We start from the raw sequence: 27,925 nt of genomic DNA, 5'->3' as shown, positions 1-27,925 counted from the left end.
TGGAACAACATCACATAAAAAATTCAGAGACATGAAATCAGGATGATGTTCAAATTCATTAAAAGTAACATCTTGTACATACTTCCTTTTTATGTAGTTATGAAAAGCCATTGAGACAACAACATTCTGCACCTGTGTCTTATACAGAAACACTGGCATGTTTTGCGAAATTCTCCATCTTTTTTTCCACACCCCAAAAGTTCGCTCAATTAGACTTCGAATTGAGGAATGAACCCGTTTGAACAACTCCTCTCGACTTCTCAACTGACCTCGATGATGAAATTCTGGAAGATGAATTTCTAGAAAATGATATCTTTTACCTTTATTTGGACCCAAAAATGCATATTTACTTGGATAACCGGAGTCAACAACGTAATACTTTCCTGCATTCACCCAAGACATTTAAAACAAAAAAATATTTTGTACCATGCGACCAAAAATTAAATAAATGAAAATTTTGAAAGAAGCCTTATTGTTCTATCCAAAATATCTTCTGGTGCCTTTGGAAATCTGATATTTGAATTATAGATGGCTTTATAAAGAATTCTTGAGTCATGTGCACTACTTTCCCATCCAGCCTAAACAAAAGTAAATTGCATGTTAAAACTACATGCTGCCATAATGTTCTGCGTTGGTACTCCTTTCCTTCTAATAAATGGTATTTGATTTTCCTGAGACACACAAGCACGCATATGTGTTCCATTAATTGCTCCCACACAATTCTAAAAACAAAATTTAAAAAACATTAATTGTAAATGAATTACCAAATGGATTATATAATGAGAGTGGAAAGATAAACATATTCACTTTTTATTAATCTTTTATATTACCTTAAATGTGCATATATCTTGGGTTTATAATGATTTCTTGTGGTGTTGTCGAAAAATCTGGATCAACTAGTTTTATTATATCAATTGATAGCAAACACACAGCCTTTAGAACCTCGTTGAAATACCTACTCACTGTTTCACTAGAATATTGGAATCTCTCCTGGACCCTATTAGAAGCACCCAACGCTAAAGTATAAAGAAACATGCCAACGTTTTCTATAACACTGATACTCCTTGATGGTTTCAGTCCATACTGTGTTTCTAAATGAAAACAAAAACTTTGAAATGTCGCTGCATCTATCCTAAACATATTTACACAACGTATTCAATGCTTATTTAAAATTTCATTCAACCACTGCATTCCTGTGTTGTATGAAATCATACAAGGTTGCTTATAGATATAGTTATTGTAATACAATGCAAGTGCGCTTGCTATGCATAATACTAGTTTACGACGATCAAATTCTCTATGCCAAAATGAATTGCCTGCATCGTCATCGTCACCGTCATCATCTTCGTTACTATTGTCATTGTTACTATCATCATCTGCATTGCTATCATAAGTAGCACCACTACTATAACTAATATGACTACTACTATTCATACCAACGTAGTCATGTGAAACATATTGAGCGAGATTGTTCATGACATTTTTATACTCTTCTTCAAAAAGGTTATTAAACTAATTTGCATCCATATCTACAATTTTAATTAAATAATTATGAGCAAGGAACAACATATTAATTGTTTTATTAATGTAAATGTGTTGGAAGCTGTCACGACCTGAATCCCGGATCCATGACCGACATATAGGCAAGGTTCCCCTCCAAGGTTCCATACCTATACGAACCCAAACTTACATATAAACTTATCCTTCAAAACTCAATCAGAGTTCAACGCAACACTAATAACAAAATAAACTTCATAATATAATTTGATTGTCTTAATACAAGAGTTCATATAATTTCATAGTTTTGGAGCATTAACTAGACAAAAAGGAAGGTACAAATTACAACCAAAAAGCAGGTTCGGAAGGTTCGACAAAATGACCCGCTAACAAGCTATACGCTTGAAAAGGTAAATAATGAAAGGGTGAGTTCAACCACTCAATGAGTAGATAACGTTCAATATACACACACGAGGTAATACAACAATGAGAAATACATATACAATTATGGCTCTAGGTTCTTATAGGAAGGTTTCTCAAATGGGCCATAACAAGAATATCTTAAGGTAAAGCTCGTCAGAAAATCAAAATGCAATGAACATGAGGCTTCGTACTGTGGGATGATCAGTCCACACAGGTTGGTGACTCCCCTGACCAACTAGGGTTCAGATACGATGTGCACAAAGACTAACACTACCCTGTTCGCATGGGTATTCTGACTGACATATCATAAGTTCATAATCATAATCATAATCATAATCAAACAGACATATTCATATCTCAAGGCTCAACTCATGAAATCAATCAAATGAGGAGCTATCAATTCAGAAGTCAATTCAAAATATATACTAGTTCATATCAAGAATTCAGTTTCAACAATTGATCATGCTTTATCATAACAAGGATAATAATCAACATATATATTATCAAGAACCATGATCCAATTTATATTAACAAATAAAATATTTATAATATTTCTCATGCATATGGAAAATTATCCACTCACCTGACTCGAAAGCAAACAGAACTTAAAGCTGATACCGAAGGAAATCCTACAGACGTTCCGCCGGTAGAATATCAGGATTATCTGAATACAAAAGAGACATATTCAAGAATGACTCAAAAAAACATATAACCTATTTAATATACTTATCTAAGGGTATATTCCATAACCCTATATATTTTTAGACTAAACTAGTTATTTTCCCAAAAACCCAAAATTTAACGGTTTTCCCGAAATCTAATCCATATTAAAACAAATAATAAAATTGATAATAATTCACTAAATAACCCTCATTTATTCATCAAACCAATCTGAAAAATCTAATATTACTGCTAGGGACCAATCTGGAATTTATCATATTTTTAGGGTCAAATTGTAATTTAGTCCATTTGGAGGACCAAACTAAAATTATCATAAATCCATTACTATACTGAAATTCTGACCATAATTAATCCTCAATTCTGTCCCGAATATCTCATTATGCTCCAGGGACCATTCTGGAATTTTTCCAAAATTTTAGGGTCAAATTGTAATTTTTGTCAAATTGGAGGACCAAATTGAAAGTGTTATAAATTCATAACTATACTGTAATTCTGCCCATAATTCATCTTTTATTCTGTCCAGAATCTCTGAATATGCTCCAGGGACCAATCTGTAATTTTTCAAAGCTTGGGGACTAAACTGTAATTTCCACAAATTGAGGGACCAAACCGAAATTTTGTCATCTTCAACCTCAAACCTAGAATTTAAACAGAAAACTTATTATTTTTTCCAGATTTCTAACTCAAAATTCACCATTCACACAAATCATAACTCAAAATCATCATCTTTAACTACAATATTTCGTAATCAACTAAATAATCAATTACCCACAACAATTAGCCCTATAACATTCAAATTAATTCATCAATTAAACTCAAATCATAATCTTCAAAACCCTAACATTTATCAAAATAGAAATTAAAAGCTCAAATAACACACATTTATATATTTAACAACCTAAATCTTACCTTTAAACTTATTTCCTCCAACTCCCTTCTATTTTCCTTATCTTTCCCTCTTTTCTCTTCTTCTTCTTCTTCTTCTTGTTTCTCCCTTCTCTCTCACGGTTTGCTCTCTAAGAACACAACTCTCTCTCTTTTTTTTGCTTCCTATTTATATTTATCATCTCTTTATTCAATTTCTACAATACCCCTCATTTAATTATACTTACTCTTCAAGCCTCTAAGGGCTTTGTTGCCTTTTCCTATCTCTTTTAATACAAAACATCACAGAAGCTTTACGTGCAAACCTCAATAAATCACATTACTTTTATAGAAAATATATTTTTTATTATCCTATTAATCCATTTAATTTTATTTTATAAAATAAAACACTTCATACATTATTCCATTCAATTTCATTAATTTATCACTCTTTTGCTTACAATAAAAGTCATCCCATCCCAATATATATTAAACAATTAATATGTCTTACAAGTAATCTATAATTGGTTATATTATATTGAAAGTAACAACAATGCTATTAACAAATTAGGTCTAACATAAAGCATAAATATATAATGAAAGAAAGACAACTTACTACTTTATGAGATGCAAGATGATATACTTTAATCAAAATGCCTTGAGAGAGTCATAACAGATTGGTCATTCCATAAATATTTTTAAAAGTGATGTGTTCTACTTTATTGAAATGGTGCATTATATAGGGTGGAAAAGAGTGACCTGTGAACTACACAATACAAGCACACTCTACCTGACATTAAAACTTATTTTTTTCTCCTAAAAGTCTTATGGTCAACAACATATAATGAATAATAACATAAAGGCATACTCAATAATTGCCAAAAAAATGAAGAAAAAGTTGGTTATAGAGTACACAACTATAAGTCTGTGCTAGCAACACAATAAACATACAAAACATATGAAATAAAACATGGTTTGTCCTCCCGAAGCTACACTTTAAACCTTTGTTCAAACATATGAAATAAAACATGGTTTGTCCTCCCGAAGCTACACTTTAAACCTTTGTTCATTAACTCTATAAAAAATCAGAAGCAACAAAGTTAGGAATCTCCTAAATAATGCAACTCAGAAAGAGGAAGATTAGAACCACAAGTGCTTACCAGAATTATAAAGAGCAGATCAATGGTTCCTGCAACAATAAATAGGGATACATTTTCAATAATGAACAAGATCTGATTAGATTCAATATTTTTAAGAATATGCATATATGAGAAATTGAAGACATATTAAAATCAAAATTTACCTAGATTTTTTTGCAAAAAAACACTTGCTTGTACACACAAGAAGAGCTTATCGGACTTAAGAAAAGCAGATCTAGTGGTGGTTTTTGTAGATCTTAGTTGTGGATGTTAGCTTGTGTAGATCTGGAGTTGGTTTGTGAGGTTTGCGATCGTTTATGGCTACAAAAAGAAAGAAAGAAGAGAAGAAAGATGTCTATAAATAGAGGTTCTTTTTCAAGAAAGAAAGAGGTTTGTGAAGAGATGAAGATGTGGATGCTGAGAATAGTCATTTCACTAGTTATCAGGAGAGTAGGGAGGAGAAGATAAGATTGAGTATTTTGGTAAAAAAATAATTGAATGATCTTCTGGCTATGCATACAAGAATGAAAAAAAGCAGATATGGTTGCTTTTTGTTGAACCTATGATTGGACAACAAACATTTATGGGTCCCACTTTATTAAACATGTGGTTTCATCTTTACCAAATGAAATAAAACGTATGATCTACCACAAAAACAAATACCCTATATATATATATATATATATATATATATATATGGTAGAGTATTAATCTTCCATGTGATTCGAGCACAAAAAATATTAAATTATAATTATAACTTTATAACCAAAAAAAGACTTTTTTTCTATTTTAATTGAATTAAAATTAGATATATTTAAAATAAAATAAAAACTCAATAAAACAAATTGGGAAAAATAACCTTGTTTTTAATCCTTTTAAAAAGTTTTAGAGATCAACCTGACTAAGTCTTAGCACGTGTGTATTCCGGGGAGGGTTTTACATCTGTGATAAGTAGCTAGCAGATCTTTTCCCTGGTTTTGAGGCCCAACAGTCTTCGAAAGCAATAGAGATTAGAGACATATCCTAAAGTCAAAGATGTTCGGAACGAAGACTTCCAAGCAAATGATAATCCACCATCTCCTGTCGGGATGGAGTTTGAATCGTAATAATAATAATAACTAGAGCACAGCCACTCTACTTGAGAGAGCACGAAATTCAAAGTGGAGCCCACTGTAATTCCACCTTCTCCGAAAGAAGGGTCTGGTAGGAATTTAGCCGATAATTTATTTTCTAGAAAATAATTTTTGAAAAATTAATTTTTAAATATTTTTGTGTTTATTTGTCATTAGAAAAGTTGGTCAACAGAAAATATTTTCTGGTCAATGGAAAAAACTTTCCAGTCAAAGAAAAATTTGACTTGGTTTCCAGGAAAGTGTTTTCATTTTATTTTGGGTGGAAAACACATTTTGGAAGTTGGGAAAAATTTAAAAATGTCATATTATTTGCTGATTATATCAAATTTGGTCCTCAAACTTTTGATTGCTATATATATATATATTTTTTTGAATATTTTTTTTTTCAATTTCATCCCTTAAAATTTAATTTTTATATTAAGTTTGGTCCTTATTTTTATAATTGTTATTTTCTTTTCTCTTATCATTTTTTAATTGAAATTTTTTATCTATCAAATTTGGTCCTTATTCTTTTGATTGTTACTTATTTTATTTGAAATAATTTATGAAAAGTTTATTATTATTATTTTAATTTCTTCATCTTTCAATTTTTTTATTTTTTAGATTTAATCTCTATTATTTTGATTATTGTTTATTTTATTTGAGATAATTTATGAAATTATATATTTTTTTCAATTTCATTCTCATTCAACTTTTTAATTTGTAAGATTTGTTTCTCATTATTTTAATAAATTTTAAAAAAATAAAAAATTAATAAGTAATTTTCCAGCTCATTTTTAATGACATAACCAAACACTGGAAAATGTTTTCCAACTTATTTTTCATGACACTACCAAACATCGAAAAATAATTCACTTTTTCGAAATTCACTTTTCAAAAAGAAACTACTTTCCAACAAACAAACGGGGCCTAAACACTTCTCCGGGAAGTCTTCCACTTTTCAATACAATTAAGAACAAAAACTTAGTGCTAAGGTCTTGTAAAAGAACTTTCATATGAATATACATTTCCATTTGGTTTTTAGCGCATGATCCTCACCATGATTTGTTTGAAATAAATAAAAGAAGGTAGACTTTCAACATCAATGATGTTTTTATTTTTTGCAAAACAATGCTAACAATTGTATTATACATACATTTCTTCGTTTAGAAATGATCATAATATAGTTGATTGGTTATCCATTGTGAAAACCAAATCTAAAGTCGTGTCCAAGTTGTTGAAGATGATAACGATGAAGTAATTAGGGGAGACAATGTATTTTAAATGGATGAACTAGTTGATCCATATCAAGTTGCTCTATTTACCGAGTTAGAAAATCCATATTTTTGTGTCATTGAGAATATTTCTATTGATATTGATGTTGATTAGTTAAATATAATATTAAGTACCGGTAGACATAGAGAAAACAATAATGATGATAAGATCGACATTGAATTCAACAAAGAAGATGATGTTGGACATGACAATGAAGAAAATGAAGAGGAAGATTCTAATTAAAAAGTGTTGAACTGATTTAGATGTGATATTTTATTGTGTAATAAAATTAGAATTGTGTTAGATATTTATTGGTACTTTATAATCCATTATATTTACACTTGTTGTGTAATTTTGGAGATGTGTTCATTGTTTCAATAATTATACAAGTATTTTTGTTGTTGTATGTGTGTTTAGGTTGACAATAAGATTACAACAACTAACCAATAAATCTAATATTAATTTTTTTAACAATGTAAAATGTGTCACTATAGCAAAAGTCAAGATCAATCAGCAAGTAGTTAAAGACTTGTCATTAGAAAGCAGAACAACCTTTGAGTCAAATTTCAATTGGATCCAAGGAGAAGATGTATTATATATGCATGGAAATCTTAAAGTGTATGAACATCAACAACTGATTAAGCATTTTAACAATGCAAATAGTGAGATAAAAGTGTTGCTCGCATCAACTAGGGCTTGTTTTGAAGGGATAAATCTTTTTGACGCTCTAAGGATGCTGTAACAACCTCAATTATTTGGATTCAAATTTCCTCATAATTTCCTTTTTAATAATGTAAAAAATGAGGAATTTTTCTTATGACAGTACACTGTCATTTTAACAGTCGACTGAATTAATTCAATCTAAAAATTTGGTTGACCGGTTTTATCAACCGATTAAAACAGTAGGAATTTTAACTACCCATTCCATCAAACAGTTAACCGAATCAATTGGTAAACTAAGTTAGTCGACCAGTTTAAGCATAATCATGTATTTTTACTTTTTATTTTTTGAAATGTATTCTCCACTGAAATTTTGGCAGAGTTTGCCCATAAATTCAAGATACAAGATTATCAACATTATGACCTATAATAACACATTCAAAATCCACAAACACAGATCGACCATCTTGGACTTTTTTTTTTATTCAACCAAAATCAACCACATATCCTTTTCACTCACCATAATCAATAATATAATATAATGGAAAGGAATGATTTGAATTAGATTAAACTATCATGCACCATCATGTAATTAAAAGAAACAAAATAGATAAGGAAATGCATTTAATAACTAAAGTCTTACTAATATTCCTAAACTTCCAACTTAATCAAATAAGGGTGAAATTAAGTATCTTAAAATCTTCTATTTATACAAATATTGTCCTATTACATCCGAAATATGGTAATAAGTTAAATTACAAAAATTTCACAAAATAATTAAGGGGAAATTTTACGCACAGGAAATAGTATACTAATGGGAAATTTTTGTGCATTGCTAAAGTCACATGATTTGTAGCGAGGATATTGAACATTTATGATTAGCTTTGATAAATGGTCGATCGTCGGAACCTCCAAAATATAATTCTGAATTAACTATTACAAACAAAATAAATTTGTAGTATGATCGTGAAAGTCAGGTCGAACCTAGAGGAAATTTCGTTTAATCTTCCTACAATATATTGAAATGAAAAAGAACTAGGGATTTGAATGAAAAATTAAAGAAAAAACAATTCTAAAAATAATAAATTGACATGTCGTTAAATTAGTTCAAGGGTTCACACATCCATTCCTATAAATTTGTTGATCATCGAAGTAAAATAAATATTTTTTCACGTTAAACAAATAAATTCAATATCCCTTAAAGCTAAGAGAAATTAATGAGATTATGAGTAAATTAATTAGACAAAGCTCTCTAATCAATTTCTTACCATCAAACAAATTTAACATTGAAAGCAATTCTCATTCACTCGGCAGTACTCTTAGGAGTAAGGTCTGTGCATTTTTTCTAAGCAAACACTCAAAAGCTTGACAATTTAACTTAGTTTATTCTTCCCTAATAAATCAAGATGAGAGTTGCATCAATCAAATTAATTCTTTTGCTTCTTACTCTAGCCCTAACAACAATTACGGATTGAAAGAAATTAGAAAGTATACATGTCATCTTAAAACAATTCAATAAGCTTGAATAACAATCAATAAAATAATTCTAAACAAGGAAAAATAAATACTTGAATCTGAAAGAATTGTAATGATAACTTTACTTCTCACAACTTGCCAATAGAGATGGTGTGTATTCCTTTTGAACTAAAATTAAGAATTAGTTCATAGTTGCTAGAAAATTGACAAAAGCAGAGAAGAAAAGAATGTTGTAGAGCCTCTATTTTAGCTGTGTTCTGCTCTATTTATTCTCTTCCTTGGCTGCCAAATTTCTTCATAATTCATAGGTTGATTAAAAGCCCTTATGCTACTTAACTCCTTCCTTCTTTATCTAGTCTTTAAGGTTGGTTAAAATCCCTCAGAATTTGTGTTAAAAATAGACTCTGTTGCTGTCACAACACTATTGCAACTTAAACTTTGTTTCTGATTTGATTTCTTGTAATATCCGACCATCCCACCTGTATTATTTCATTCATAACATGTTAGGGGCTTGATTTTCACCTTTCTTAGGTCCTAAGGCCCACCATTTCTATGTCAGAATCTCAGCCGTAGTGGTATGCTTGGCATCATTAGTTTCCTCATCTGATCAGGAGACCAATCTTGTTCTTCAGATTGCGTCTATATTTTCACCTTCAAAACGATTTTATTTGACCTGGTATCCTTCATAAAAGTTGTATTCCTAGATGTGTAGATGATTTTAGGATTTTGACTCCCATGATTTCAATGTCCGAGGTCAGGATATGCCTGTTTGAATATGTAGTGTGAAAGCATAGAATCCTGCTGCAAGGAGGATTTGGGCCCGATTTTGCAGGTTTGATTAGAGGTCCAAACGAACTTGGATTTCTTCCTATAATACCTTTCTGAAAAGCTTGATATGTGTACTTTAACTTTGATTTAGCCCACATTCATATTTTAAAATTATAACTCGGTGAAACACTTGTCACAAGAAGCAAGGTTCAAAACATAAAATGCAGAAATTCTTATCTTTTAGCAATTAATTCACAAGGTCTCCTAGGCATGCCACACTCATTAAAATAAATTCCAATAAGTTCAGATAAGCTCAAAATACATTAAAAAGTATAGTGCGAAGGGAATAAAAACATATGTATATTTTGTACTTATCAAATTCGCCCATACTTAACTTTTGCATGTCCTCGGGCAAAATTTCAATTTTACTTTTCCCATGTCAAAAACGTAATGCCATCAATGAACAACAATTAAACTCTCAAATCATCATAACATATCATGAATAACACTCTAAACAACTTAAAAATGCTCAACAAGTTTTTTCACTTGAAAATAAAGCAACCAAATGCATAGACCTCGCAAGAATAGTCACTCATTTCTCATGTTTTTGAAAGGTTAGTGTTTCACTCAATTTCCTTCCACTCGAAATGATCTACCATAAGTTTGCAAATATTCTCTTTCTCCACCACTTGAATTTCATGCATGACATAAATCATAAGGTCTTTATAAGGGTTGTAATGGGGCTCGGTTCAGGGTAAGAAATCTTTGGTAGGATAGCTCAGAGGTGTAGGAACTAATGAAGAAAAATTACCCAAAACCAAATATAGAATATCAAACACTCCATCTAGACATTTTAAACTTGAAAATATTACAGCCACATTAACGTCCTTCATTGATCGTTCAAAAGAACAATTTTCATTCAAACCAAGGAACGATATTTCACCTTCCAAATCTCCAACCCTTCACTAAAGTTAGAACATGTTGTTCTTTTTTTTTTCTTTTTCCTTTTATTTTCTTACATAAATTTATAAAACTCAAATAATTCAACATAACAACTTGTTCTATTGCCTCAATCCACAAATTAAGACACCCTCAAACTTATTCCATGTATTCCTATGCTTTGATAATGATGAATAATGCTCCACTACCTCTATGGCTTGGGAAAGACACTTTTGGTTTAAGACTTGTAGTGCAGGTTTATAATTTAAAGAAAACAGTCTAATACGTTCTAAGCAAGGTCAGATTCAGATTTTGTCATAAAATTTCCTACTATCTAGTTTTACACTTTTGAGCATAACTAGAAATCCAATTGTTGGATCGAGATGAAACTTAACCTGAAGATCCCAAAGGTAGCTCTATGTTGGGGTAAAGTTTCAAGTGAATCGGAGTTCGGGAAGGACTTGTAAGAACAGGCTGTTCATATTTTGTTATTTACTTTCTTTTGACTTGTGGACTTCCTATTTGGCAAAGATCCTTTTCCTATAAGGATGTAGGAGCTTGTTTTGAGAATTTCCTAGTTCCACAAGGATCTTTAATGAGCTGTAATATAATCTCCAAGTGTGGCAATGATTCATTAATTTTTTAGAATCCTTTTCTTATAAGGATTCCTTATTCATCCTAGCTACATAAGGAAAGAAGGGCTAGTGGTATTTAATGACAGATTAATTATTTTTATTATTTTCTTTCATGTTCGTGTTTAATTAATACTTTGTTTTTCAGTTAGGATCCAAGACTTGTTTGGATCAGGCAATGGGCTTTTCAGTTTAGGGTTTTTGGGTGAGTTTTGTATGTGGGTCAGTTCAGCCCACTATGGTAGATACATTAGGGTTAATTTTTAAAAACTATTTAAACACATGTAACCAAAGTTTCGGCAACCATTGATGAATATTACTTATGATTTTTTTTTAGTTTTAACATGTGAGAGTGATTCTTGCATTCTTCAGTTCTTGAACGAACTGAATCTGACTTATCAAAAATTAACTGGCTTTGTGGTGTCATTCTACTCATTCCAATAGTGTTGGTGCCTCAGAGCAGGTTTCCATTGTGTCACACTCCTATCAGACTTTTTTTGGCTTTCTGGGATCAGATCTCAATCTTGATTGTGAGTTGCGTGACCACGTGATCACAAGGTTCACATCAATTAGTATCAGAGCTAGGCTTTGAAACAAGGTCATATCCTTTTGTTGTTTTTGTTTTTTTAGTGTTCCTTTAAGTTTTTCAGTGTTTGCGTCGTTCATCTTCTTGTTCTTTGTGTCTGTCATCTAAGCAAACAAAGAGTGTTATATTTCATCTTATTATTGTCTCTAATCATATCAATAACACACACACACACACACACACACACACACACACACACATATATATATATAGATTAGATGAAATTTGAAGGATGATTCAATTCTGTCACAAAAACACAACTCTTAGTGAACCATAACCAAATCACCTTAGATCAATTCAAACTTCATAATCTGTCTACTAGGAGTGAGATCGCAACATATATTAAATTTAGGCTTATTGTGATATCGTGTGCTTGAGGTTTTAATTCGAGGTTCAATTTTGCCGCAAATTGATCATACAAGGGGTTTGGGTACCTAGACATAAGAGAATGACCTATAAACATAGATTTGTTGTTTAATTGGTATCAAAATACTAAATATTGAAATTGTGGTCATTTCGAGATCATTTGGTCTGGGTTTCAATTCTGTTATGTAAAAATTGTGTAACAGGTCAAATTTGCGTCAAGTTCCAACACGTGATCCTTACTGTTCGTTTTTGTCCAAATCTTTTTGTTTCTATTATAATTGGATTAATTAGGAGTTAAGTCATTGTTTTCAATATTATTCACTTCTGTTTTATTTCGTGTCTTCTTTTCGTCCATAATTTGTACGAATTTGCATTGCTACTTGCGAAATCATAATCATAGTTTCATTTTGCTTTGTTTTTAATATATTTATTGATTCTTGAGTCTGAAAATTATAATTCAATTGCGCTGCGAAGGCTACTGACTTTGATTTGTTGATTTCAGTTGCTAAAGAATAAAAGAAAACAAGTTGGGAGAGGTAAAAGGCGTAGTGAGCATATTAGAGTGAAAAACCTTGATTTTTATGTGTAACACAAGAGGTGTGAGGATATATTTTGTGCTACTAACCAAATTTTACAGATTCAAAGAATGTCTGAAAACAACGAATCAGTGACATAAAACGTTGATGTCGCTTTCCACTTGCGAGCCATAGGCCAGCAATTCAAGCTCTTGTCTAGGACGTACTAGGATCTGAAAGATGAGGTGAATTTGATAAACCAATAGAATAGTGGAGTTGATTGCCGAGGAAATACGATTCGTAGGGTCGTATGAAATGTCAGATCTGATTTTAAGGAGTTTGTTGATGAAAATGCAAATACATGTGAAAATAACTATTATTTTGCATCTGTTAGCCAATGAATGAGGTTTGGACCCAATAGGGCTAGGAGGAATGTGAATTTTGATTGCTCGGTGAATTGGAGTTTAGGAAGGACTTGTGATATAGGTCAGAACAGACTGCACAAATTTTGTTATTTACTTCCTTTTGACTTGTGGACTTTCTATTTGGCAAGGTTCCTTTTCCTACAAGGATGTGGGAGCTTGTTTTGAGAATTTTCTAATTCCACAAGGATCTTTAATGAGCTGCAATATAATCTTCAAGTGTGAAAATGATTCATTAATGTTTCAAAATCCTTTTCTTATAAGGATTCCTTATTCATCCTAGCTACACAAGGAAAGAAAAGCTAGTGGTATTTAATGACATTTAGTTATTTTTAATATTTTTTTTCATGTTCGGGCTTAATTAATACTTTGTTTTTAGCTAGGATCCAAGGCTTGTTTGGATCAGGCTATGGACTTTTCAGTTTTGGATTTTTGGGTCAGTTTTGTATGTGGACCAGTTCAACCTACTAGGGTAGATACATTAGTGTTAATTTTTAAGAACTATTTAAACACATGTAACCAAAATTTCGGTAGCCATTAAAGAATATTACTTCTGATTTTTTTCAATTTTAATGTGTGAGAGTGATTCTTGTATTCTTCAGTTCTTGAACGAACTGAATCTGACTTATCGAAGATTAACTGGCTTCGTCGCGTCATTTTACTCATTCCAATAGTGTTGGTGCCTTGGGGCAGGTTTCCATTGTGTCACACTCCTATCAGACTTATTTTGGCTTTCCAGGATCAGATCTCAATCTTGATTATAGGTTGCATAACCACATGATCACGAGGTTTGCATCACAGTCCATCAACTTTGCCATAACTCATTTCTAGGTTATTCCTCAAATTCGACCTTTTCTTCCTAAAATAAAAATAAAAAAATAAATAAATAAACTAAAGACTGACATTTTAGCAAAACCAAGCTGAGAGGATCTCACATGTAGGAAAAATGAAGCTGTAATTTTGGATAGAATAAGGAGCCTAATTGTACCCTAATTTACCAAAAATTGGAGAGACAATACAAATTCAAGGTCAAGTTATATGATTATTTGACAAATCTGCATATAAATTAAGCTTAAGAACATAATTAGATTTTTAATAGGCAAATTTGATTTAATCATAGGACAATTTAAAATTTAATTATGTTTAAAAACTAATTTAGGTTCAATTGAAGGATTTATTTAGATAAAATTAAATTTATTAGGGGCTTAATTGGTGAAAACTTAAGTTCCGGAGCCCAAGTTGAGCTTAATTAAGAAGATTGAAATTTTAGGAGACCAAATTTAATTTTCATCAAGTCAATTTATTAGGGAATTGAAGAGATTTGAAAGTTTAATGGTCAATTATGGGTTAAACTAGAGAAATCCGAAACCAAAGACCACAATAAAAAAGACGTTGAAATTAGGGGTTGAAATTGAGGTTGTGGCATCACCCTAAAATGGTCAACCAGACCAGCAATTTCTTGCAACAATTCTAACAGCGCATGATGACTACTTTGAGCCAACAATTGGGATCCCTCCGCGTTGAACCAAGGGCCAAGATTTGGTACTAGTGGAGACCGAACGTCCCTCTTCCACCTAGTTTTTTTTCTTTTTCTACCACTATTTTTTTTTTCCTTCTCTCTCCGCTGTGGCCTTCGACCACCACCACTGTCACCCCTAGCTTAACCACCGCCATCTCCACCACAATTCAATATAATAACCACCAACCGACCACCTCATGTAAGGAGGAGCCACCACAAACTTCTCTTTCTCCTTTGCCTTCTTCTCCTTCTTCCTCACAGACAAAGGTTTCTCATTTTTTCTCCCACAACCAACGCCAACCACCAATTCCTCCATCAACGCCACCACACTTCTCCCTCTCCACTGACTGTTTCTCCTTTTTCCTTTATAGCGGCAACAACAATAGCAACTCCTCCACTACGAGCTTCCCCTTCTTCTCTCTCATCCAACAATTGACACTAGCATCTCCACCCACAACTCCACCATCGGTCAACAGCAAGACCAGTTGGCCTCTCCTTCCATGCCAGGTACTCCCCTCCTTGCCTCTCCTTCTTCTTTACCCCCTACGACCATTGTCATCCTGTATGCAGAACGATAGGGGTAAAAAATAATTAACCCCTAGAGTTTGGGCTAGACCCGTGTTAGCCCAGCTCAAATGGCTAGGCCGAGTTCAGCTCAAACCCAAAAAAAAAAGATCGGATCAGTTGGGTCGATTTTGGCCCAACCGTTTTGGGCCGCTACTCGGCCCAATAGACTCGGCTGGGTGAGGCCCAGTTGACTAGGTAGGGCCCAACCCAATACATTTAATATATATATATATATATATATATATATTAGAAAAACTGAAAAATTCCAAAAACAATTTCAAGGGTCATTTCAAAATATTTTTTATTTTCTCACATGTTTTTGTACCAATTTTGCATAATATTGAGTTATATTTTTACACTGTAAGATATAAATCCGATATTAAAATACCATGTGTTTTCCGAAACATCTCTTAAAAAAAATTAAAATTTGAAAAAATCTCAAAACTTTTGAATTAATTTTCTCTTTTAAAAAAATAAAAAAAATAAAAAATATTTTGTTTTCATGCATACGGCTAGATCCTCAAAAGTTTTCCAAGCATATTTTCATAAAAAACAGAAACAAATTACATCTTTCTCATGTTTTAAAAAAAGTGCAAAAAAAGGGATATCGTAACTAGTTTATGATTATCCATAAAGATTTGGCCAAAATATCTAAAACCCTTTACCAATCATTTTGTTCATTTTATATTAGGGTTTAGTTGTCAAAAACCCTTTACCAAAATATTTGGGGAAGTAAAACTACACAATAGAGCACACCCTCAGATATTAAAGATACAAAGTGCAAAATAAATAAGATGCTGAAATTTAGACTTTAGAATGGCTAGGATTTCATCCAATAAGGTAGAAACTCTCTCACGAAAGGAGATCTTCCTTAGACTTTAGAAGAATACCAATGGATAGAAACTTGACTTAGAAAAACAATCAAATAACAATGTAGCTTACCTTATGTAGAGTGCACTGGGGGTGATGCGTCTTCCCCTTGCACATCTAGTCCTTTACTTAGAATCTCGCAGACCAAAGTTTCCGAATAACCTTAATACTAGGTAGCGACTCTTAAACCTTAATCATAATTTTATGATTAAACCTAAAACTCTTTCCTTTCCCAATAACATACCTCTCAGGAGGCTCACATCTTAAAGCGCGCTAGTCCTGATGTCGCCCCCCGTGACAGTATGGCTACCCCACTAGGGACATCTTGTCTAGATGGACTAAGCTTTGCTTATTTGATTGTTTGTCTGTGTATTTTTGTTGGTCTATTTAATTCAATTTTAGCACGCATTTTTACTGCTTTAGCATTTTTATTTCCTATTCATACATAAATACATTAGGTATCGATTAATGCCCTCATGCATTTTGATTTTGCAAATAAACCCAATTCTAGGTTAGGTGGGGAGTAGCGGTCTGCCCCATGACTTTCAGTCGAGTTTCAGATTTGTGAAACATCTAACTATGAACTGAGTGTTTACTCAGTAGGGTCACACTATGCCCCAACCATTCCTTGTAAACCTATATACTGCCTTCATGTAAGGTGGTCATTGGGGAGTTCATAGACCTTTTTAAGACCAGGTAAAAAGCTTACCCATCATGTAATGGCTTAGAACCTGCCTTTAGGATACTAACTCCCTAAATAATTCATTTTGCATCAAGACAAACCTTATCAATAATCCTGAACTCTGCAGGATTTTTGGAACAGAGTTTGAGATGATAAGACTATAGGTTTTCACCATCCATACCCAATGTGCATCCATACATCCATACATCCATTCAATGTAAATAACATACATAAATGCATCAAGTTGAAATATAGGTCCCTAAAAAGCCTACAACACCCGACTTCGACTAAGAAACATGGAAGATGAAGAGCGTGCTCACCGTGATGCTTATTTCCAAGAAGAGTTGGAGTCTTTGAAAGATAGCATGGCTCGCCTCAACAGCTTGCTCGAGTAAGAACTTAGAAATACCTTTAGTAAAGGTCCTTCCAACCGATCCATCACTTTTGTTCAGATCCCAACAACAACTCAGCTTGAAGAAAGAATGAGTGAACATGGTCAGAATCTTCAACACAATCCAACATTAGTGCAATTAGCAGCATCAGTGCCAACCCCTATAGTTATAAATACATTTTCCAATGAGTCCCACAAGACCAAGTCATCTAATGAAATAGATAAGATGACAGCGTTGGAAGCCAGAATTAGGGCTATAAAAGGGGTAGATTTATACAGGATGCAGAAATGTGTCTAGTCTTGAATGTGGTTGTGCCAAAGAAATTTGAGTTCCTGAATTCATCAAATACACTAGAACACAATGTTCAATGACTTATCTCAAGTCTTATTGCAATAAAATGGTAGAATTAGTACACAATGAGAAACTATTGATGCATTTTTTCCAGGATAGTTTAAGTGGGGCAACATTGAGCTGATACATGAGATTGGACAACACCAAGATCCGGAGATGAAAAGATTTGGTTGATGCTTATTTCAAGCAATACAAATACAACATGGACATTGCTTTTGATAAAACCAGCTTGTCCATTCTAGAAAAAGAGGACAAGGAAGCATAAGAGAATATGTCTAGAGATGGAGAGATCTAGTTGTACAAGTGCATCACCTACTTTTAGACAAAGAAATTGTCACTCTATTTGCCAATAGGCTCAAGGCATCGTACTATGAGCATGTGATAGGTTGCACGACATAATAATTCACTGATGTTGTGGCAGTAGCTGAACGCATCGAACAAAAAGTCAAGAGTGGTAGAATTTCTATGTCCACCGAGAAAAGAGGTTTTGAAAGGAGAAGAAAAGAGGGCGACCATGTTGAAGGTGGCTACATGGGTAGGAAAAACCAATTCCAAAACTACCACTCGACCTCAAATTGCTAACATCACTTTCAACTCCCCATTTCCTACCAGAAAACCTGAGCCCTAAAATGTCCAAGCTAAAAACCAAATTGAAATTTCCTGAAGAAGAATTACCAAAGGGTCCAAGAACAACTACTTCCATTATTGATATCTTTGAATGAAATGTTCTAGAAGCTACTGAGCATCGGACATGTAGCTCCAAACTCTTGGCACCTCTGCAGCCACCTTACCCTAATTGGTACAAGCCAGACCTCACCTACGAATACCATGCTGGTGTTGTGGCACATAGCATTCATTCTTGCAATGCCTTCAAGAAGAGCCTCATGCAGTTGATTAAAGCTGGGTGGATAACATTAAAAGAAACTCTGAATGTAAGTATAAACTCCCTGCCCAATCATGCTTCAGGTAGTGGATCTGTAAATGCACTAGAGGCGGAATTCTTAGGAAACCTAAAAGAACCGATGGCAAGAGCAGGGTGCAAAGAAGGCAACGTGTATGCTCGAGGGTGTCCATGATAGAGGATGAAGTTCTACCGTAGTTTTCTATCCACACCGCCAATGAGATCCCTGCAAGACCTTTCATGAGAAGGCTAGCTGGAGGGGAAGTATACTAGAATGGGAAGAAGGAGCTTGCCCCTATTATTGCCTTTGGTTTGATCATATCTGTTTTGACCTATTTTAGTCTTGTCAATAACTTGGCTCATAATGCCATAAGACTTTCTTTGTCAAATGAGCCCTTTCTTTTAATAAGATCATGTGTTTCCTTGTGTTCATGATATGCCTTTAATTTTTTTTGTTTCATGCAAATAACCCACCTATATGAGCACATCCTTTACTCATAAAACTATTGCACCAAAAATTCTTTGTTGTGTTTCCCTTTTCTCTAAAACTATACATGATCCCATATTTCGACAAGGATTTTTGAGAAATCAAAGTTTTAGAATAAAAAAAAATCAAATTAGTGTTTGTTCTAACAGACATGCTCTGGAAATTCAAGCGATCACCTAGAAAAAGAAAAAACCTGAAAAACAACTCGAACACCATGAGATGACTTCAAAAGCTGAGTTTTAGCTAGATGAATAATGAGAAACCATTTTGCATATTCACATGAAAGAAAGCAAAGCTTACCGATCCTAAATGCATGCGTTTGAAATGAGAAAAGACTGTATTTGATAATCCTTTCATAAGGCTAAATATATCCATTGCAGTCCCCTTTTGAGCCTAGTAAATTTTTCTTGAAAATTAACCTGGTTAGGATCACACCCCATACTGGAGAGCAAGTGCGAGAAATATACAAAAAGATCCTCAATAATTAAAGGTGCTCAAACAAAGTTGGGGAGGGGGCATGAAAGAATCCAAAAGGTTTGAGTATACCACAAAAAATAACTATTATAATGATGCTTAAAACTAAATGAAAAAAACAAAGAGAAAAGGCCCAAACCTGACACTAGGGGGCGTGATAGACCATTTTGCAAATTAATTCCAAGGTCCAGAAATCCATGGACTAAAAAGAAGTCGGGAAATAAGCATTAATGATCCTTAGTCTTGAAATATCTTAAATACCTTTTGAGCCTATAAATATCCTTGTTCTTCATAACCAAGAACCCAAGCCTACATTACGTGCCCAATCAAGCCCTTTCTGATCAAAGGCAGACAATTTGGATAAGTAGGAAATGTTTTTCCATGTGAAACAAGCTTCATTATACATACAAATAAAATGAATGCATTGAAGACCGGTTCTTTGAAACCCTCAAATTGAATCTTGAACCCCTTTAACCAATAAAATGTCTCTTCATATTTTCATCAAAAGCAAAACAAAATTTTTCAATACTTGTGAAGACATGTCCATGGGAATCAGTTGAATTATTTTTAGAACAAGTTTGCTTTAAACCACATCAAAATGATTTTCTGTGTTTGGAATAGCTTTGAAATTCCAAAAATTCTCCACGAAAACAATTCCTTGTAAATAACCAAATCTTTTTTTTTCACATAGCCTCATCCCCAAAGAAAACCTTAATTAAACACTTAGGGACATGATCAAGCTAAGGGGCAATCCAAAAAATATATAATAGGGTTGACTCCGTGATTTCCTTTCTAAAAAAAAAGACAATGTAAGGCAGAGTTGATGACCTTGAGATAAAGGCTTGCTAATATTATGCCAATCCCAGAAGTCAAGATCACAAGATGTGAGTTGAGTAAGCAAGAGCAAAAAAGCTATCGAAGCTTACTACAAAGACTTGAACTTTTAAGAAGAAGGAAAGTCAATGAAGAAAGGGGAGCTGTATTTCTCAGGTAAGTATGAATGCATATTGATCATAATGCATCTTTGACGAACTGATGTCTTACCATCTTTCTTCTTTCAGGTGCGTCTTTGAGGCCACATCTCTCAGATAGTGCGCTTTTTAGCTCTATATTCCTCTTTTCAGGTGTGTATTTGAGCCTTCAACTTGGATAGTGTGTTTTCTAACCCTACCTCCTTTCAAGTGCACCTTTAGGCCATCACCACCCAGGTAGTGCATCTTTGAGCCCTCATCATCCAGGCAGTGCGCTTTCTAACCCTACCTACTTTTGAGAGCACCTTTGAGCCCTCACTTCTCATATAACTTGCCTTTTAGCCCTATCTCATCTTTCCTTTTAGAGTGTGCTTTGTAGCTCTCATTTCTAAAATATCATGCATTCCAACCCTATCTCAATCTCTATATCATATCTCTTCTTGAGTGTGCCATTGAGCCCTCATCCCCTAGATAATGCGCCTTCAAGCCATGTCCCTTTTCCCTTTAAGTGCTTCTTTGAGCTCTCATATCCTAGATAGTATGCCTTCAAGCCCTATCTTGTCATCTCTTTAAGACATCTCTGACCAAATCCTTTCGCCAGGTAAGTCATATTTTTTCACTTGGGCAGATCGCTCATTACAATATGACCACTCGAAAAAACTCTGTATTTTCCACCTAGTCAAGTCGCCCATTACAATAAGACCACCTTGAAAATCTTCCACTTTCCACCTTGGGCTAGTCTCCCATTACAATGAGACCACTTTACAAAATCCTTGCATTTTTCACTTGGGTAGATCACCCATTACAATGAGATCATTTTGAAAAATCTTTGTATTTTTCTTTTCCCTTGGGCAAGTCGCCCATTATAATGAGACCACTTTACAAATCCTTGTATTTTTCACCTGGGTAGGTCACCCATTACAATGGGATCATTTTGAAAAATCTTTGTATTTTTCTTTTCTCCTGGGTAGGTCACCTATTACAATGAGACTATTTTTGAAAAATCTCATCATTTTTCACCTGGGTAGGTCGTCCATTATAATGAGACTATTTTTGAAAAATCTTTGTGTTTTTCTATCTAGGCAGGTCGCCCATTATAATAAGACCACTTTGAAAATCCTTCATTTTTCACCTGGGCAGGTCGCTCATTACAATAAAACCACTTTGAAAAATCTTTGTATTTTTCACCACTTGAAAAATCTTTTTTCGCCTAGTCAGGTCGCCCATTACAATAAACCACTTTGAAAAATCTTCATATTTTTCACCTGAAAGGGTCACCCATGACAATTTGATCATTTTAAAATCTTTGAATTCTACTAATAGGCAGGTTTCCTAGTACAACCATACTACTTTGAAAGGTCTTTCATAAAGATCATCTTTTTCTTTGCAAACCCTGTCTCCTTTTTTTTCGAGTGCGCTTTCTAGCACTCGTCCTTCAGATAATGCGCTTTCTAGCCTTATCTCTTTTTTCTCTGTGTGTATTTTTGAGCCCTCACTTCAAACACTTTCAGAAGGATTAACCATTTCTTGTTCTGGTGAGTCCGTCATATCTCATTACTTTTTCTTCTTTACAAAGCTTACTATCTAGAGTTTCTTACGAGACTTTTTTCCGTAAGCATTGTAAAGAGGAGGACAACTGTCATAACCTATTTCTAGGTTATTTTCCAAATTTAGCTTTTTCTTCCTAAAATAAAAATAAAATAATAAAATAAAGATTGACATTTTGGCAAAAGCAAGCTGAGAAGATTTCACATGTAAGAAAAATCAAGCAGCAATTTTGGATAGAATCAGAAGCCTAATTGTACCCCATTTTACCCAAAACTGGAGAGACAATGTAAATTTAAGGTCAAGTTATATGATTCTTGGACGAATATGCATATAAATTAAGCTTAAGGACATAATTAGATTTTTAGTGGGCAAATTTGATTTAATCATAGGCCAATTTAAAGTTTAATTATGTTTATGAAGTAATTTGGGTTCAATTGAAGAATTTAATTAGGTGCAAGAACTTAATTATATTTTAAATATGTCAAATTAATTTTATTAGGTGTTGTTTTGAGCTTGATTGTTCATCTTCTTCTCCAAAGAGGCTACTCGAGTGGCCTACTTCCCGAGACATTTTATGCTTCATCTTTCCACCAAATTAGACAAAACTTATACCAAAATGATAACTTGACGCCTGATTACACGCCAGTTGATCCATTCTTGTAGATCGAGGCCACAGTGGTTGTGGCATCACCCCAAAGTGGTCAACACGACCACCCATTTCCTGCAATAAATTTGACAGCGCATGATGACTACTGTGAGCCAACAATTGGGATTCTTTTGTGTCGAACCAAGGGCTAAGATTTGATAGCAGTGGAGACCAAACGTCCTTCTTCCATCCTCTATAAATAGATGTGGATTTCATCGCTTGAGGGAGGAGAAATTAGAGGCCAAAGTCAACAAAACATCAGCTCCCCCCCTAGTTTTTTTTTCTACCACTTTTTCTCTTTTCCTTCTCTCTCCACTGTGGCCTTCGTCCACCATCACTCTCACCACCACCATCTCCACCATAATTCACTAGCATAACCACCAGCCAACCACCTCATGTAAGGAGGAGTCATCGCAAGCTTCTCTCTCTCCTCTGCCTTTTTCTCCTTCTTCTTCCCACAGCTAACACTAGCCACCTATTCCTCCATTAATGCCACCACACTTCTCCCACTGTTTCTCCTTCTTCCTTTATAGCGGTAGCAGCTCCTCCACCGCGAGCTTCCCCTTCTCCTTCTCTCTCATCCAGCAATTGACGTCGACGTCTCCTCCCACAACTCCACCACTGGTTAACAACAAGACCAGCTAGCCTCTCCTTCCACGCCAGGTAGTCCTGCATGCAGATAATTGGTTCTACATGTAGGGGGGAAAAAACAAACCCCCTAAGTTTGGGTTGGAACCTTGTCAGCCCAACTCAAACCTAAAAAGCAAGAAAAACAAAAAAGTACGGATCAATTGGGCTGATTTCGGCCCAACCAGGCCCGACTGGGTTAGGCCTAGCCCAATATATATAATAATATTATATATATATATTAAAAAAATCCAAAAAAAATTTCTGATCCGAGGAAATATTTCTGATTTTCTCGCATGTTTTTCTACCAATTTTGCATAATATTGGGTTGTATTTTTACACTATAAGATATAGATCCGGTATTAAAATACCTGAGTTTCTCCAAAATATTTCTTAAAAAAAACTTAAAAATTCAAAAAAAATCTCAAAACTTTTTAATTTATTTCCCCTTTCAAAAAACATTAAAAATATTTTGTTTTCGTTCATATGCCTAGATCCTAAAACATTTTCCAAGCATATTTTCATAAAAAAACTAAAACAAAATAGTATCTTTCTCATTTTTTAAAAGGGGAAAAAATGGATAACATAACCAGTTTATGATTATCCGTTAGGATTTGGCCAAAATGTCAAAAACCATTTACTAATCATTTTTTTCATATTATATTAGGGTCTAGATGTAGACTTTGATATTTAGGGATGTAGAACTACACAATAGAGTACACCCTCATGTATTAAAGATACAAAGTACAATATAAATGCGATGTTAAAATTTAAACTTTAGAATTGCTAGGATTTCACCCAATAAGGTAGAGACTCTCTCACGAAGGGAGATCTTCCTTAGACCTTAGAAGAAAACCAACAAATAGAAACTTGACTTAGAAAAACAATTAAACAACAATGCAGCTTACCTTAGGTAGGGTGCACTAGGGGTGATGTGTCTTTTCCTTGCATAACCAGTTCCCTACTCAGAGTCTCGCAGACCATAAGTTTCCTAGTAACCTTAATACTAGGTGGCGACTCTTGAACCTTATTCATAATTTTATTATTAAACCCAAAACTCTTTCCTTTCCCAACAACATACCTCTAAGAAGGCTCACGTCTTAAAGCGCGTCAGTCCTAACATCGCCCCCCGCGACAAGCTCAAAAGGGTTTTAATGGAAAATAATCCAAAGGAGGGTTGCTAGGCTATATATATGACACTTAACAAAGAAGGCCTTAATCCTCTTCATACATGCATGTGTACATGTGGTTTCGAAAAGAATCAAAGCAAGTTCTTGAGAAACATGACAATGGAAGAAAATCACACATGCAAGGAAAATAAAGACCAATATGGATGTTTTGGTCTTAAGGTTCAAAGTCTCACAGGTTTGTGTTTACCAAATCCAGTTAGTTAATTCCCAAAAATAATAGCTTGACTAAACAATCTTAAGAAACCAGATCATCATTCAATCATGTTATGACTTTTTTCGAGCTCAATTGAAAATTCTTAAAGACATTAACATTCCAGTCATTCAAAAACACCTCAAAAACAAAAATTTTGGTCTAAAAATGCTGAACTTTTAAAAAACATTAATTCCCCCACACTTACTATGAACATCATCCTCAATGTTTGCAGTTAAAAATTTTAAAAAGAGAAGGGAAAACTGCCATGATTTTTCTTTTTACACAATGTTGTCTATATTTAAAATTGGGTATGTCCTTCAGTGTGCTCCATATTTTTACCTGAGGGAATAGAGTCTGGCAGAGAAAATATCAAATAAACAATACTAAATTGAAATAGCAAGCAATAAAATGAACAAAACAAAAAAAAAATCTTTATTGTTTATGGTGTAACACCATGTTTGGGTTGCCTCCCAAGAGCACCTTTTTTTATTATGTTTGGCTAGACAACTCTCAATAGTTTTTCTTCTCGAACTTTGGTTAGATCATTTGCAATAATCACTGGCCGGGTTTCATCCTCTCCCAAGTACACATACTTCAAATGTTTGGGTAAAGACTTCAATTCTAGCTTTGGGGCCTATTCAACAGAAGGTAAAACCTTTTGATAAGAATTTGATAGTTGTAAATGATATTTAACCAACTTGTTTAGCATTTTAAGTAGTGAATGTAAAGACATAATTGATTCTTTCTTGTCCTCATTCTTCTTCAGCCTTGCATCCCTGCCTGTCTTGTTATGTTGTAATACGAAGTTTAACTCATCTTTCAAGAAATTATGCTCATAATCATCCTGCACAATAATAACATCAAAAATGTTAAATGTTATAATTTCTCCATCAAACTCAAAAGATAAAGTACCCTTATGCACATTGATCTTAATTCTTGTTGTTTTCATAAATGGTTAGCCTAACAATATATGAGTTGGATTTGAAGCAAACTCATCATCCATGTCAATGATGTAAAAATCCATAGGAAAAATCAGTTTATTTACTTTAATTAGAACATCCTTAACAATGCCTTCAGGGTATGAGTATGACCTATCCACTAATTGAATTATTACTTTTGTTTCTTTTAAAGCTTCTAAATTCAAATTGATGCTCCCAAATCAAGCATAGCCTTTTCCAACTTATGATTTCCAATCACACAGGGTATAGTGAACATACCTGGGTCTTTACACTTTTGAGGTAATTTTCTTTGTATAACTGTGGACACATTCTCTCCAACCCTTATTTTCTCATCAATATTCAGCCTTCTTTTATTGGTGCACAACTCTTTGAGATACTTGGCATATAGTGGAATTTGTTTGATTGCATCCAACAAAGGAATGTTCACCTCCACCTTCTGAAAAGTTTCAAAGATTCCGTTCTCTATCTCATTCTTTTTTTGTTTTGCAAATTGGCCTGTAAATGGGGGATGAATTAAAATATTAGAACTTGGTAAGACAAAATTTTTACATACCTTGTTGCTTGGCATATCTAATGATTCAGTCGGTTTTTCTTTCCTTTGTTGGGTGCCAGCTGTTGTTGTCGTGATTTGCACTTCCTTTCCACTTCTAAGAGTCATGGCACTTACATTTTCCTTGGGATTAATTTCATCTTGACACGGTAACCTGCCTTTGTTGGCCTCTATTTTATACATTGAAGAAGTCAACTATGCTATTTGGTTTTTCAAATTTTGAATGCTTGCTCTCGTCTCCTATTGAAACATTTGTGTGTTGGTGGCCAAGGATTTTACAATATCCTCTAAAGACATACTTGCACTTGATAATGTTGAGGAGAAAAAGTTGATTTGTTGTTAACTTAGGGCTGAAAAGGTTGTTGGTTTGAGGGTTGACCGTACTTCAGGTTCGGGTGGTTTTTCTACACAGGGTTGTACTAATTGGAAAATGGATCATATCTTTTTTGTTGGCTGTTAAATCCACCCATGGCATTAACTTGAGTCATGTGATCATCATCTTGTAATTGAGGGCATCTATTAGTAGGATGGTCCGGGAAAGAATAGATACAACAGACTTTGACCTTTCTAACCTGTCCAAAGTAACTTGTTTAACAAGAGATGTTAGTTCTGAAAGTTTTGTCTCAATATTAGAATGTATTACCTCATTAAAACTTCTAGATGAATCAACACGAACTCGAAATTGCTGTGAATTTGCTACCATTTTCAAGATTAATTCTCGTGCTTCTTTTCTATGCATACTCCTTCACTTGCTGCATCAATCATGCTACGGTTCATAAGTAACAATCCCTCATAAAAATATTGTAGCAGTAATTGATCAGAAATTTGATGATGAGGGCAGCTCGCGCACAATTGATTGAAACGCTCCCAATATTCGTATAACATCTTGCCGTTATTCTAGCGAATTCCATTGATTTCTGCTCTATTTATTCTTTTCTTTGGTTGCTGAATTTCTTTAGAATTCTTAGGCTGATTAGAAGTCCTTATGCTACTTAACTCTTTCCATCTTTATCTGGTCCTTAAGGTTGGTTAAATCCCTTAAAATTTATGTTTAAAATAGACTCTATTGCATGAGAGGTAGCTAACCAACTTCTAGGAGAGACATAGTTGACTGCATTGATCTCGGTAGCTATGCCACCTACGGAATTTAATGAACCTAAAAGCGCATGGGTCATATATTCCGCAAAACATCGTTCTTACCAAGGTTGATTTCAACTTTGCTGCAACTTAGACTTTGTTTCTGACTTGGTTCTTGCAATATCTAACCATTCCACCTGTATTCTTTCATTCATGACATGTTGGAGGCTTGATCTTTACCTTTCTTAGGTCCTAAGACCCATCATTTCTATGTCAGACTCTCAGCTATAGTGGTATACTCGGCACCGTTAGTTTCCTCATCAGATTAGGAGACCAATCTCGTCTTTTAGATTGCGTCTGGATTTTTGCCTTTAAAATGATTTTATCTGACATGAAATTCTTCATAAAAGTTGTAGTGTTTGATATGTAGATGATTTAGAGCTTTTGGTATCATGTCTAGTGTTTTGTTTTCTGATCAGTATTAACTATAGCGTGGAATTTCTGCTGTTTCACAAAAGGGTCAATCCCAAAATTCTCTTCTTTTCTTTTTCTCTTTAGCTTCGTTT

The 27,925-nt window shown here is 33.8% G+C and overlaps 1 long non-coding RNA gene across 1 annotated transcript; it reads right to left on the bottom strand.

The window, feature by feature from the left end:
* Positions 1-37: 37 nt before the first annotated feature.
* Positions 38-5,091, bottom strand: LOC133696280 (uncharacterized). Its single transcript, XR_009842648.1, has 3 exons — positions 4,769-5,091; positions 4,626-4,654; positions 38-2,584 (listed from the first exon to the last, which is right to left on the bottom strand). It is a non-coding gene; the product is annotated as an uncharacterized LOC133696280 (long non-coding RNA).
* Between the last annotated feature and the right edge of the window lie 22,834 nt (positions 5,092-27,925).

This window comes from Populus nigra, chromosome 6, assembly GCF_951802175.1.
Source record: "Populus nigra chromosome 6, ddPopNigr1.1, whole genome shotgun sequence".
Classification (NCBI taxonomy): domain Eukaryota; kingdom Viridiplantae; phylum Streptophyta; class Magnoliopsida; order Malpighiales; family Salicaceae; genus Populus; species Populus nigra.
This window is presented reverse-complemented; position numbering and strand designations above follow the sequence as displayed.